Source organism: Eubalaena glacialis, chromosome 14 (genome assembly GCF_028564815.1).
Source record: "Eubalaena glacialis isolate mEubGla1 chromosome 14, mEubGla1.1.hap2.+ XY, whole genome shotgun sequence".
NCBI classification, from domain to species: domain Eukaryota; kingdom Metazoa; phylum Chordata; class Mammalia; order Artiodactyla; family Balaenidae; genus Eubalaena; species Eubalaena glacialis.
The window spans coordinates 71,938,373-71,951,962 of record NC_083729.1 but is presented as its reverse complement, the minus strand read 5'-3'; the positions used below and the strand labels follow the sequence as shown (position 1 = coordinate 71,951,962).

Sequence of the window (13,590 nt, the reverse complement as noted above, 5' to 3'; positions counted from 1 at the left end):
TGAAGTCTTTTGTGAGGTGATGAAAATGTTTTAGAACTAGATGGAGGTAATGGTATCACAACACTGTAAATGCACTAAATGCCACTGAATTGTACACTCTAAAATGGTTGTTTTTATTTTACATAAATTTTACCTCAATAAGAAAAATAAATTATAAAATTTAAGCTATCTTGCAAAAAAAGATATGCTAAACTTTTATAGAATATAAACCAACAATTATTATAGGAAAAATAAGATATTGAATAACTTCTTTTTCTCCTCCAAAATACTCAACCTGGAGAGTTCCACAGGTTACCTTCACCCATTATTTAAAGAACACATATTCTAGTAATTTAATATGTTCCAAAAAATAAAAAAAACAATATGACTTCTGATATTTTTAAAATTTAAATTATAATTGTTTATTGCTGGAACTTAGGAAAACAATTTTTTTTATATTGTATACCATAATCTTTCTGTATTTGCTTAAGTTCCAGGAGTTTATCTATTAATTCTATGGGATTTTCTTACATAGACCATCTTGTCATTTGAGATTAAAGCCTGTTAATTTCTTCCTTCTCAAACTGTATATGACTTATTTCTTTTTCTTGTATTATTGCACTAACTAGAACTTACTGTACGAAGTGAAAGATCTGTTCTTGGTATTAGGATGAAAATATCCAGTTTCTTATGAAGTATATTAGCACCAGTCTCACATATAAGACTATGTCATTTCTTATAGCATCCCTGTGATGTTTGCATTTTTAGCTCCATTTTACAAGTAAGATGAATAAAACAACAAACATACACAATAAATTACTTGTTTAAATCATATCAATTGGTCATATATACAAACAATTTCCATATTTTATTAATGGTAAATCACTGCTCTGAAACATTATTCTACATTATTTTTACTGTTGAGAAAACACACCCTCCAACAACCAAAAACGACTAGCAAAAGTGGCTGGAATTGATTTATAAGTTTTATACCATGTAATAAGTGGTTGCTGATACTTAGGTGTCTGGCTGAGTAAGTATATTGATAGTTTGCAGCCAATGTCTGTCCTGATTTAATAAGTAGCATACCCCCTACCATACTGTTAGTTAAGCATGTTGAATCTCTCACTAAATACTCTGTAATCATTAAAAATTATTTTTGGGCATGAACACAAAGTAAAAAATAAATTTATAAACACCTTGTATGATGAAATCCTAATTTGAGACCATATTAGAAAGGACTGTAATCAAGATGCTAACCATAGATATTAAGATTAAAAGTAATATTTTATTTCTCATCTATGTTAATTAAATTATATTTCCCACAAAGATTAAGTATGAAGTTAGAGTTATATAAAACCTTTGTGTTCCTTCTAATAATTAATGAATTGACCATGAGTTTTTAATTTAAGTTTCTTTCACTGGGTTTATTTTACCTTTCACAAATTTAACATTTCTTTTCATGGTAATTTGTAGAGTGATACATTATAAACAAGGAATACATTGCTTTATGTTTCTAATGTGATTCTTTGTATTACTTAAGAAACATACAAGGAAATAAACTATCTTCCCTTGCTTTCAGAATTACACATTAAAGAATAAAGGATAGGAAGAGGAGTCAAGATAGGGGAATAGGAGGACACGGAATTTCTTGCTCCTCACAAATTCATCAAAAAACACATCTACAGGGGTCTGGGCAAGATGGCGGAAGAGTAAGAAGCAGAGATCACCTTCCTCCCCATAGATACATCAGAAATACATCAACACGTGGAACTGCTCCTATAGAACACCCACTGAACGCTGGCAGAAGACGTCAGACCTCCCAAAAGGCAAGAAACTCCCCCACATACCTGGGTAGGGCAAAAGAAAAAAGAAATAACAGAGACAAAAGAATAGGGATGGGACCTGCACCACTGGGAGGGAGCTGTGAAGGAGGAAAGGTTTCCACACACTAAGAAGCCCCTTCGTGGGCGGAGACTGCGGGTGGCAGAGGGGGGAAGCTTCGGAGCCACGGAGGATAGCGCAGCCACAGGGGTGTGGAGGGCAAAGTGGAGAGATCCCCGCAAAGAGGATCAGTGCTGAGCAGCACTCACCAGCCCAAGAGGCTTGTCTGCTCACCCGCCAGGGTGGGTGGGGGCTGGGAGCTAAGGCTCGGGCTTCGGTCGGATCACAGGGAGAGGACTGGGGTTGGCGGCGTGAACACAGCCTGAAGAGGTTAGTGCACCGCAGCTAGCCAGGAGGGAGTCCGGGAAAAGGTCTGGAGCTGCCGAACAGGCAAGAGTCTTTTTCTTGTCTCTTTGTTTCCTGGTGGGCGAGGAGAGGGGATTCAGAGCGCCGCCTAAATGAGCTCCAGAGACAGGCGCGAGGCACGGCTATCAGTGCGGACCTCAGAGACGGGCATGAGACGCTAAGGCTGCTGCTGCTGCCACCAAGAAGCCTGTGTGCGAGCACAGGTCACTATCCACACCTCCCCTCCCGGGAGCCTGTGCAGCCTGCCACTGCCAGGGTCCCGAGATCCAGGGACAACTTCCCTGGGAGAACGCATATCACGCCTCAGGCTACTGCAATGTCACGCCAGCCTCTGCCGCCGCAGGCTTGCCTGGCATCCGTACCCCTCCCTCCCCCCGGCCTGAGTGAGCCAGAGCCCCGGAAGCAGCTGCTCCTTTAACCCCGTCCTGTGTGAGCAAAGAACAGACGCCCTCAGGAGACCTACACGCAGAGGCGGGTCCAAATCCAAAGCTGAACCCCGGGAGCTGTGCGAACAAAGAAGAGAATGGGAAATTTCTCCCAGCAGCCTCAGAAGCAGCGGATTAAAGCTCCACAAACAACTTGATGTACCTGCATCTGTTGAATACCTGAATAGACAACGAAACACCCCAAATTGAGGAGGTGGACTTTGGGAGCAAGATATATTTTTTCCTCTTTTCCTCTTATTGTGAGTGTATATGTGTATGCTTCTGTGTGAGATTTTATCTGTATAACTTTGCTTTCACCATTTGTCCTAGGGTTCGGTCCATCCAATTTTTTTTTTTTTTTAAACTTAAAAAATTTTTTTCTGCATAAATTTTTTCTTAATAATTTCTCTTATTTTCTATTTTAAAAAATTAAAAAATTAACTTTAAAAAATTTTTAAAAATTATTTTCCTTAATAAATTTTTTCTTAATAAATTTTTTCTTATTGTTTATAATAGCCTTATTTTATTTTATCTTACTTTATTTTGTTGTATTTTCTTTTATTTTATCTTCTTTATGTCTTTCTTTCTATTTTTTCTCCCTTTTATTCTGAGCCGTGTGGATGAGAGGCTCTTGGTGCTCCAGCCAGGCATCAGGGCTGTGCCTCTGAAGTGGGAGAGCCAACTTCAGGACTCTGGTCCACAAGAGACCTCCCAGCTCCACGTAATACCAAACAGCGAAAATCTCTCAGAGATCTCCATCTCAACATCAAGACCCAGCTTCACGCAATGACCAGCAAGCTACAGTGCTGGACACCCTATGCCAAACAAATAGCAAGACAGGAACACAGCCCCATCCACAAGCAGAGAGGTTGCCTAAAATCAAAATAAGGCCACAGACACCCCAAAACACACCACCAGACGTGGAAGTGCCCAACAGAAAGACAAGATCCAACCTCATCCACCAGAACACAGGCACTAGTCCCCTCCACCAGGAAGCTTACACAACCCACTGAACTAACCTTAGCCACTGGGGACAGATACCAAAAACAACAGGAACTACGAATCTGCAGCCTGTGAAAAGGAGACCCCAAACACAGTAAGATAAGCAAAATGAGAAGACAGAAAAACACACAGCAGATGAAGGAACAGGGTCAAAACACACCAGACCTAACAAATGAAGAGGAAATACGCAGTCTACCTGAAAAAGAATTCAGAATAATGATAGTAAAGATGATCCAAAATCTTGGAAATAGAATAGACAAAATGCAAGAAACATTTAATAAGGACGTAGAAGAACTAAAGAGGAACCAAGCAATTATGAAAAACACAATAAATGAAATTAAAAATACTCTAAAAGGGATCAATAGCAGAATAACTGAGGCAGAAGAACGGGTAAGTGACCTGGAAGATAAAAGTGGAAATAACTACTGCAGAGCAGAATAAAGAAAAAAGAATGAAAAGAACTGAGGATAGTCTCAGAGACCTCTGGAACAACATTAAACGCACCAACATTTGAATTATAGGGGTCCCAGAAGAAGAAGAGAAAAAAAAGGGACTGAGAAAATATTTGAAGGGATTATAGTTGAAAACTTCCCTAATAGGGGAAAGGAAATAGTTAATCAAGTCCTGGAAGCACAGAGAGTCCCATACAAGATAAATCCAAGGAGAAACACGCCAAGACACATATTAATCAAACTATCAAAAATTAAATGTAAAGAAAACATATTAAAAGCAGCAAGGGAAAAACAACAAATAACACACAAGGGAATCCCCATAAGGTTAACAGCTGATCTTTCAGCAGAAACTCTGCAAGCCAGAAGGGAGTGGCAGGATATATTTAAAGTGATGAAGGAGAAAAACCTACAACCAAGATTACTCTACCCAGCAAGGATCTCATGCAGAATTGATGGAGAAATTAAAACCTTTACAGACAAGCAAAAGCTGAGAGAGTTCAGCACCCCCAAACCAGCTTTACAACAAGTGCTAAAGGAACTTCTCTGGGCAAGAAACACAAGAGAAGGAAAACACCGACAATAACAAACCCAAAATATTTAAGAATATGGGAATAGGAACATACATATCGATAATTACCTTAAATGTAAATGGATTAAATGTTCCCACCAAAAGACACAGACTGGCTGAATGGATACAAAAACAAGACCCGTATATATGTTGTCTACAAGAGACCCACTTCAGACCTAGGGACACATACAGACTGAAGGTGAGGGGATGGAAAAAGATATTCCATGCAAAGGGAAATCAAAAGAAAGCTGGAGTAGCAATTCTCATATCAGACAAAATAGACTTTAAAATAAAGACTATTACAAGAGACAAAGAAGGACACTATATAATGATCAAGGGATCTATCCAAGAGGAAGATATAACAATTGTAAATATTTATGCACCCAACATAGGAGCACCTCAATACATAAGGCAAATACTAACAGCCATAAAAGGGGAAATCGACAGCAACACAATCATAGTAGGGGACTTTAACACCCCACTTTCACCAATGGACATATCATCCAAAATGAAAAGAAATAAGGAAACACAAGCTTTAAATGATACATTAAACAAAATGGACTTAATTGATATTTATAGAACATACCATCCAAAAACAACAGAATACACATTTTTCTCAGGTGCTCATGGAACATTCTCCTGGATAGATCATATCTTGGGTCACAAATGAAGCCTTGGTAAATTTAAGAAAATTGATATCGTATCAAGTATCTTTTCTAAACACAACACTATGAGACTAGGTATCAATTACAGGAAAAGATCTGTAAAAAATACAAACACATGGAGGCTACACAATACACTACTTAATAACGAAGTGATCACTGAAGAAATGAAAGGGGAAATCAAAAATACCTAGAAACAAGTGACAATGGAGACACGATGACCCAAAACCTATGGGATGCAGCAAAAGCAGTTCTAAGAGGGAAGTTTATATCAATACAAGCCTACCTCAAGAAACAGGAAACATCTCGAATAAACAACCTAACCTTGCACCTAAAGCAATTAGAGAAAGAAGAACAAAAAAACCCCAAAGTTAGCAGAAGGAAAGAAATCATAAAGATCAGATCAGAAATAAATGAAAAAGAAATGAAAGAAATAATAGCAAAGATCAATAAAACTAAAAGCTGATTGTTTGAGAAGATAAACAAAATTGATAAACCATTAGCCAGACTCATCAAGAAAAACGGGAGAAGACTCAAATCAATAGAATTAGAAATGAAAAGAAGTAACAACTGACACTGCAGAAATACAAACGATCATGAGAGATTACTACAAGGAACTCTATGCCAGTAAAATGGACAACCTAGAAGAAATGGACAAATTCTTAGAAATACACAACCTGCCAAGACTGAACCAGGAAGAAATTGAAAATATGAACAGACCAATCACAAGCACTGAAATTGAAACTGTGATTAAAAATCTTCCAACAAACAAAAGCCCAGGACCAGATGGCTTCACAGGCGAATTCTATCAAACATTTAGAGAAGAGCTAACACCTATCCTTCTCAAACTCTTCCAAAATATTGCAGAGGGAGGAACACTCCCCAACTCATTCTACGAGGCCACCATCACCCTGATACCAAAACCAGACAAAGGTGTCACAAAGAAAGAAAATTACAGGCCAATATCACTGATGAACATAGATGCAAAAATCCTCAACAAAATACTAGCAAACAGAATCCAACAGCACATTAAAAGGATCATACACCATGATCAAGTGGGGTTTATTCCAGGAATGCAAGGATTCTTCAATATATGCAAATCAATCAACGTGATACACCATATTAACAAATTGAAGGAGAAAAACCATATGATCATCTCAATAGATGCAGAGAAAGCTTTCGACAAAAATCAACACCCATTTATGATAAAAACCCTGCAGAAAGTAGGCATAGAGGGAACTTTCCTCAACATAATAAAGGTCATATATGACAAGCCCACAGCCAATATTGTCCTCAATGGTAAAAAACTGAAACCATTTCCACTAATATCAGGAACAAGAGAAGATTGCCCACTCTCACCACTATTATTCAACATAGTTTTGGAAGTGTTAGCCACAGCAATCAGAGAAGAAAAAGAAATAAAAGGAATCCAAATTGGAAAAGAAGAAGTAAAGCTGTCACTGTTTGCAGATGACATGATATTATACATAGAGAATCCTAAAGATGCTACCAGAAAACTACTAGAGCTAATCAATGAATTTGGTAAAATAGCAGGGTACAAAATTAATGCACAGAAATCTCTTGCATTCCTATACACTAATGATGAAAAATCTGAAAGTGAAATTAAGAAAACACTCCCGTTTACCATTGCAACAAAAAGAATAAAATATCGAGGAATAAACCTACCTAAGGAGACAAAAGACCTGTATGCAGAAATTATACGACACTGATGAAAGAAATTAAAGATGATACAAATAGATGGAGAGATATACCATGTTCTTGGATTGGAAGAATCAACATTGTGAAATTGACACTACTACCCAAAGCAATCTACAGATTCAATGCAATCCCTATCAAACTACCACTGGCATTTTTCACAGAACTAGAACAAAAAATTTTACAGTTTGTATGGAAACACAGAAGACCCCAAAAATCCAAAACATTCTTGAGAACGAAAAATTGAGCTGGAGGAATCGGGCTCTCTGACTTCAGAGTATACTACAAAGCTACAGTAATCAAGACAGTTTGGTAGTGGCACAAAAACAGAAACATAGATCAATGGAACAGGATAGAAAGCTCAGAGATAAACCCATGCACCTATGGTCATCTTATCTTTGATAAATAGGCAAGCATATACAGTGGAGAAAATACAGTCTCTTCAATAAGTGGTGCTGGGAAAACTGGACAGGTACATGTAAAAGTATGAAATTAGAATACTCCCTAACACCATACACAAAAATAAACTCAAAATGGATTAAAGACCTAAATGTAAGGCCAGACACTATCAAACTCTTAGAGGAAAACATAGGCAGAACATTCTATGACATAAACCACAGCAAGATCCTTTTTGACCCAGCTCCTAGAGAAATGGAAATAAAACCAAAAATAAACAAATGGGACCTAATGAACTTAAAAGATTTTGCACAGCAAAGGAAACCATAAACAAGACCAAAAGACAACCCTCAGAATGGGAGAAAATATTTGCAAATGAAGCAACTGACAAAGGATTAATCTCCAATATTTACAAGCAGCTCATGCAGCTCAATAACAAAAAAACAAACAACCCAATCCAAAAATGGGCAGAAGACCTAAATAGACATTTCTCCAAAGAAGATATACAGATTGCCAACAGACACATGAAAGAATGCTCAACATCATTAATCATTAGAGAAATGCAAATCAAAACTACAGTGAGATATCATCTTACACCAGTCAGAACGGCCATCATCAAAAAATGTAGAAACAATAAATGCTGGAGAGGGTGTGGAGAAAAGGGAACACTCTTGCACTGTTAATGTAAATTGATGTAATTTGATGTAATTGATGTAAATCAATGTAAATTGATACAGCCACTATGGAGAACAGTATGGAGGTTCCTTAAAAATCTAAAAATAGAACTACCATATGACCCAGCAATCCCACTACTGGGCATATACCCTGAGAAAACCATAATTCAAAAAGAGTTATGTACCAAAATGTTCATTGCAGCTCTATTTACAATAGCCAGGACATGGAAGCAACCTAAGTGTCCATCATCGGATGAATGGATAAAGAAGATGTGGCACATACATAAAATGGAATATTACTCAGCCATAAAAAGAAATGAAATGGAGTTATTTGTAGTGAGGTGGATGGAGTTAGAATCTGTCATACAGAGTGAAGTAAGTCAGAAAGAGAAAAACAAATACAGTATGCTAACACATATATATGGAATCTAAGGAAAAAAAAAAAAAAAGGTCATGAAGAACCTAGCGGCAAGATGAGAATAAAGACACCGACCTACTAGAGAATGGACTTGAGGATATGGGGAGGGGGAAGGGTAAGATGTGACAAAGAGAGAGAGTGGCATGGACATATATACACTAACAAATGTAAAATAGATAGCTAGTGGGAAGCAACCGCATACACAGGGAGATCATCTCTGTGCTTTGTGACCACCTAGAGGTGTGGGATAGGGAAGGCAGGAGGGAGGGAGATGCAAGAGGGAAGAGATATGGGGACATATGTATATGTATAACTGATTCACTTTGTTATAAAGCAGAAACAAACACACCATTGTAAAGCAATTATAGTCCAATAAAGATGTTAAAAAAAAATAGAGAAAGAAGCAAAAAATATTTTTCAGAAATATATTTGTTTTATACATTGTTTAGAGATTTGAATATAGAGTTAAATGTAGTTATCCCTGGGCTTGTTCACCTGGATAAATATTTCTGAAATGCATAAATAAACAGAAAAATCCTTAAAAAAAAAAACACATCTACAAATTGAAAAATTCCCACAGAGCTCCTGCTGAACAGTAGTGGTAGACTTCAGACACCTAAAAGAATGAAAGAAAGAAGAAAAAATTAAAAAAGAAAAGAGGAATCATAAAGAGACCAGCAACCCTGGCAGGAAACTCAAGGTGAGGAGAGATCTCCACATTAAGAAAGACTCCCTCATTGAGGGGGAAATAAGCTGGGACAGAAAAGGAACTTCAGGGGATCAAAGAAGTATGCAGCAGACAGTCTGTGGAAGCAGGACAAAGTAAAAACCACACCCATGATCTACACTGCAGCTCTATGCATTCCAGCCTGAATCTTGAGTCACCCATTACGAGCGGGAGCTGGATGCCAGAAAGAGGGGTTTGGAGTGCAGACCCAGGAGAGGACAGCTATTGGCTGTGAAAAGACATCCTGAAGGGACAGGAGCAAGGGGAGCCGCAACCGGGAAAGTCTGAGACACCATAGCAAGGTGTCATTGTTGAGTGGTGTGGAAAGGGCAGAGCCACCATTATAACCTCCTTCCCCACCCTCCTGCTTCTTTGGCCTCTGTGGACATTGGGAGGGGCTGCTACCTGAGTGGGCTCACCCACCCCTCTGGGCAGGGTTGCCTCCAGCTGTGTAGGCTCCAGGGGCCTGAGCACTGCCCACCCCAAAACCTCCTTGGGAATCAGCCCTGGGAGCCCCTGCCTGAGAGCCCTCCGAAGGTGGCAGTGTCAGAGGGCTAAAGCGCAAGGTTGGAAGACCAGACCTGGGGAGAGAAATGCATTTGGCTGTGTGGATACAGTAGAAGGAGGGGGGAGTGAGGGGACGTGCAGCTGGGAATGACCCTAGAGAAAGCAGGGTGTGTCTGGAAAGCAAGGCGCCATTGTTGAGAGGCTTGCAGGGGGTGGGGCCAACAACCCTCCCTGTTGCAGGTACTAGAAGTACCCAACTCTGCTCCACTCAGCCGCTGCTTTCATTCCCTCTCATCTGGGCAAGGATCATGCACCTGAGGGCGGCACACACTCACAGGAGGGTTAAAACCAAAATGTAACCTGAGGGGCAGAGCAACTAAGGAAGAGAAACACAAATCTTTCTATGAAGCAGCACAAGCTGTGAGTTAAATCCCTAAGAATGGCTGGGTAAATCCTGCATTTGTGGAATACCTGAATAGACGAGAGTTTCAACATTTGAGATCAGTCTAGCCTTTGCAGCACTGGACTTTGTGGGCAAATACACATGGGAATCAGGAAAAATCAGAGTCTGAGCTGGCCCCACAGGGTCCACAGCAGGTCTAGAGACATGCCTAGAGGTATTGAAAGGCCTCCTAAGGAGGTGGCCTGAGGAAAATATTCTTAGCACTACTATTCTGTGATGGTTTGTTTCATTTTGTTAAGTTGTTGGTACTGTTGCTTTTATTATTTTTTTATCTTTTATTTTCTACTTCTATTTTAAAAATTTTTTATCTCATGTTATTTTCTTAATATATATAAACTTTTTATTTTTTGTAATTTTTATTTTTTTGTTGCTCTGTAACTTTTGTCTTGTTTTTGGTTTTCATTATATATATTTTTTTCCCTTTTTTCTTTTTTTCAGTTGTTTTTAGGTGTATATTCTATGTTTTATTGGCTTTTGTTGTTGTTGTTGATGTTGCTTGCTTACTCCCATTTCTGTTTTATTTTTCATTCTTTGTTTTCATTAGTATAATCCTTATTGACAGTTCGCTTATTAGAATTCTCTTGTTTGATTGTCTGTTCCCTTGTTTGTTTGTTTTTCTAAATTTTATTTTCTCTGTGTGTGTGTGTGTGTGTGTGTGTGTGTGAATGGTGTTTTGTTGCTGTTGCTTCTGTTTGTTTGCTCCTGTTCTTGTTCTTTGCCCTGAGCTTTGTTTGTCTGTTTTTTTTTGTTTGTTTGTTTTGTTTTTATGTTTTTCTTTTCTTTGTTCAATTTTTTATCAGGGCATGCTATGTGGCTGGCAGGCTCTTGGTTCCCTGACCGGGGTCAGACCTGGGGACTCCAGGGTGGGAACATAGAGTCCAGAACGCTGGAACAACAGAGAATTCCTGGGCTCAGGGCATATTAATCAGTGTGCTTGTTCCTGAAGGTATCCATATCAACACCAATACCTGGACCCACACAACTGCCTGATGGCCCTAGTACTAAACATCTCACACCAAACAACCAGCAAGACAGAAACAGAGCCTTACCCTTCAGTAGACAGGCTGCCTAAAGTCATACTAACCTTACAGACACCCCAAAACACACCACCAGATGCCTCCCTGCCCATCAGAGGGAAAAGACTCAGCTCTGCCCAAAAGAACACAGGCACCAGACCTTCCCTCCAGTATGCCTGCACAAGCCCCTGGACCAACCTCACTCAGCAGGGGACAGTCAACAAAAACAAAAAGAACTACAACCCTGCAGTCTGTGGAAAGAAGACCATAAACACAGTAGGTTAGACAAAATGAAATGACAGAGAAATACCCTACAGACAAAGGTGCAAGATAAAATCCCACAAGACCAAATAAATGAAGAGGAAATAGGCCAGTTATCTGAAAAAGAATTCACAGTGATGATAATAAAGAGGATCCAAGATCTTGGAAATAGAATGGAGAAAATACAAGAAATGATTAAGAAGGACCAAGAAGAATTAAAGAACAAAAAATCAGTGATAAACAACACAATAACTGAAATAAAAAATACACAAGAAGGAATTAACAACAGAATAACTGAGTCAGAAGAACGAATAAGTGAGCTGGAAGATAGAATGGTGGAAATAACTGCCGAGAAACAGAATAAAGAAAAAAGAATGAAAAGAATGGAGGATAGTGTCAGAGACATCTGGGACACATCAAATGCACCAGTGTTCGAATTAAAGGGGCCCCAGAAGAAAAAGAGAAAGGGAAAGGGCCTGAGAAAATATTTGAAGAGATTATAATTGAAAAATTCCCTAACATGGGAAAAGAAAGAGTCAATCAAGTCCAGGAAGCACAGAGAGTTCCATAAGGATAAACCCAAGGAGAAACACACCAAGACACATATTAATCAAACTAGCAAAAATTAAATACAAAGAAAAATATTAAAAAGCAACAAGGGAATAGCAACAAATAACCTACAAGGGAATGCCCATAAGTTTATCAACTTATCTTTCAGCAGAAACTTTGCAGACCAGAAGGGAATGGCAAGACATAGTTAAATGATGAAAGGGAAAAACCTACAACCAAGCTTACTCTACCTGGTGAGGATCTCATTCAGAATCTATGGAGAAATCAAAAGCTTTACAGACAACCAAAAGCTAAGAGAATTCAGCACCACCAACCCAGCATTAAAACAAAACCTAAAGGAACTTCTCTAAGAGAGAAACACAAGAAAAGAAAAAGACCTACAAGAACAAACCCAAAACAATTGAGAAAATCCTAAGAGGAATGTACATATCAATAATTACCTTAAATGTAAATGGATTAATTCCTCCAACCAAAAGACACAGACTAGCTGAATGGATTCAAAAACAAGAGCCGTATATATGCTGTCTACAAGCGACCGATTTCAGACCTATGGACACATACAGACTGAAAGTGAGGGGATAGAAAAAGATATTCCATGCAAATGGAAATCAAAAGAAAGCTGGAGTAGCAATACTCATATCAGATAAAATAGACTTTAAAATAAAGACTATTACAAGAGACAAGGAAAGACACTGCATAATGATCAAAGGATCAATCCAGGAAGAAGATATAACAATTGTAAATATCTATGCACCCAACATAGGAGGACCTCAATATATAAGGCAAATGCTAACAGCCATAAAAGGAGAAATCGACAGTAACATGATAGTGGGGGACTTTAACACCCCACTTACACCAATGGACAGATCATCCAAACAGAAACTAAATAGGGAAACACAAGCTTTAAATGACACAATAGACCAAATAGACTTAATTGATATTTATAAGACATTCCACCTGAAAGTGGCAGAACCACATTCTTCTTAAGTGCTCACAGAACATTCTCCAGGATAGATCACATTTTGGGTTCACAAATCAAGCTTTGGTAAATTTAAGAAAATTGAAATTGTATCAAGCATTTTTTCTGACCACAACGCTATGAGACTAGAAATCAATAACAGGGAAAAAAATGTAAAATATACAAACACATGGATGTTAAACAATACACTGCTAAATAACTAAGAGATCACTGAAGAAATCAAAGGGAAAATCAAAAAATACCTAAAAACAAATAACAATGAAAACACAATGACCCAAAACCTATGGGATGCAGCAAAAGCAGTTCTAAGAGGGAAGTTTAGAGCAATACAATCCTACCTCAAGAAACAAGAAAAATCTCAAATAAACAACCAAATCTTACACCTAAAGCAACTAGAGAAAGAAGAACAAACAAAACCCAAAATTAGTAGAAGGAAAAAAACCATAAAGATCAGAGCAGAAATAAATGAAATAGAAATGAAGAAAACAATAGCAAAGATCAATAAAACAAAAAGCTGGTTCTTTG

At 38.3% G+C, this 13,590-nt stretch overlaps 1 pseudogene; it reads right to left on the bottom strand.

Annotated features, from left to right (window-relative positions):
• Positions 1–13,590, bottom strand: part of LOC133105001 (phenylalanine--tRNA ligase alpha subunit-like) — a 170,074-nt pseudogene that overhangs the window by 142,145 nt on the left and 14,339 nt on the right.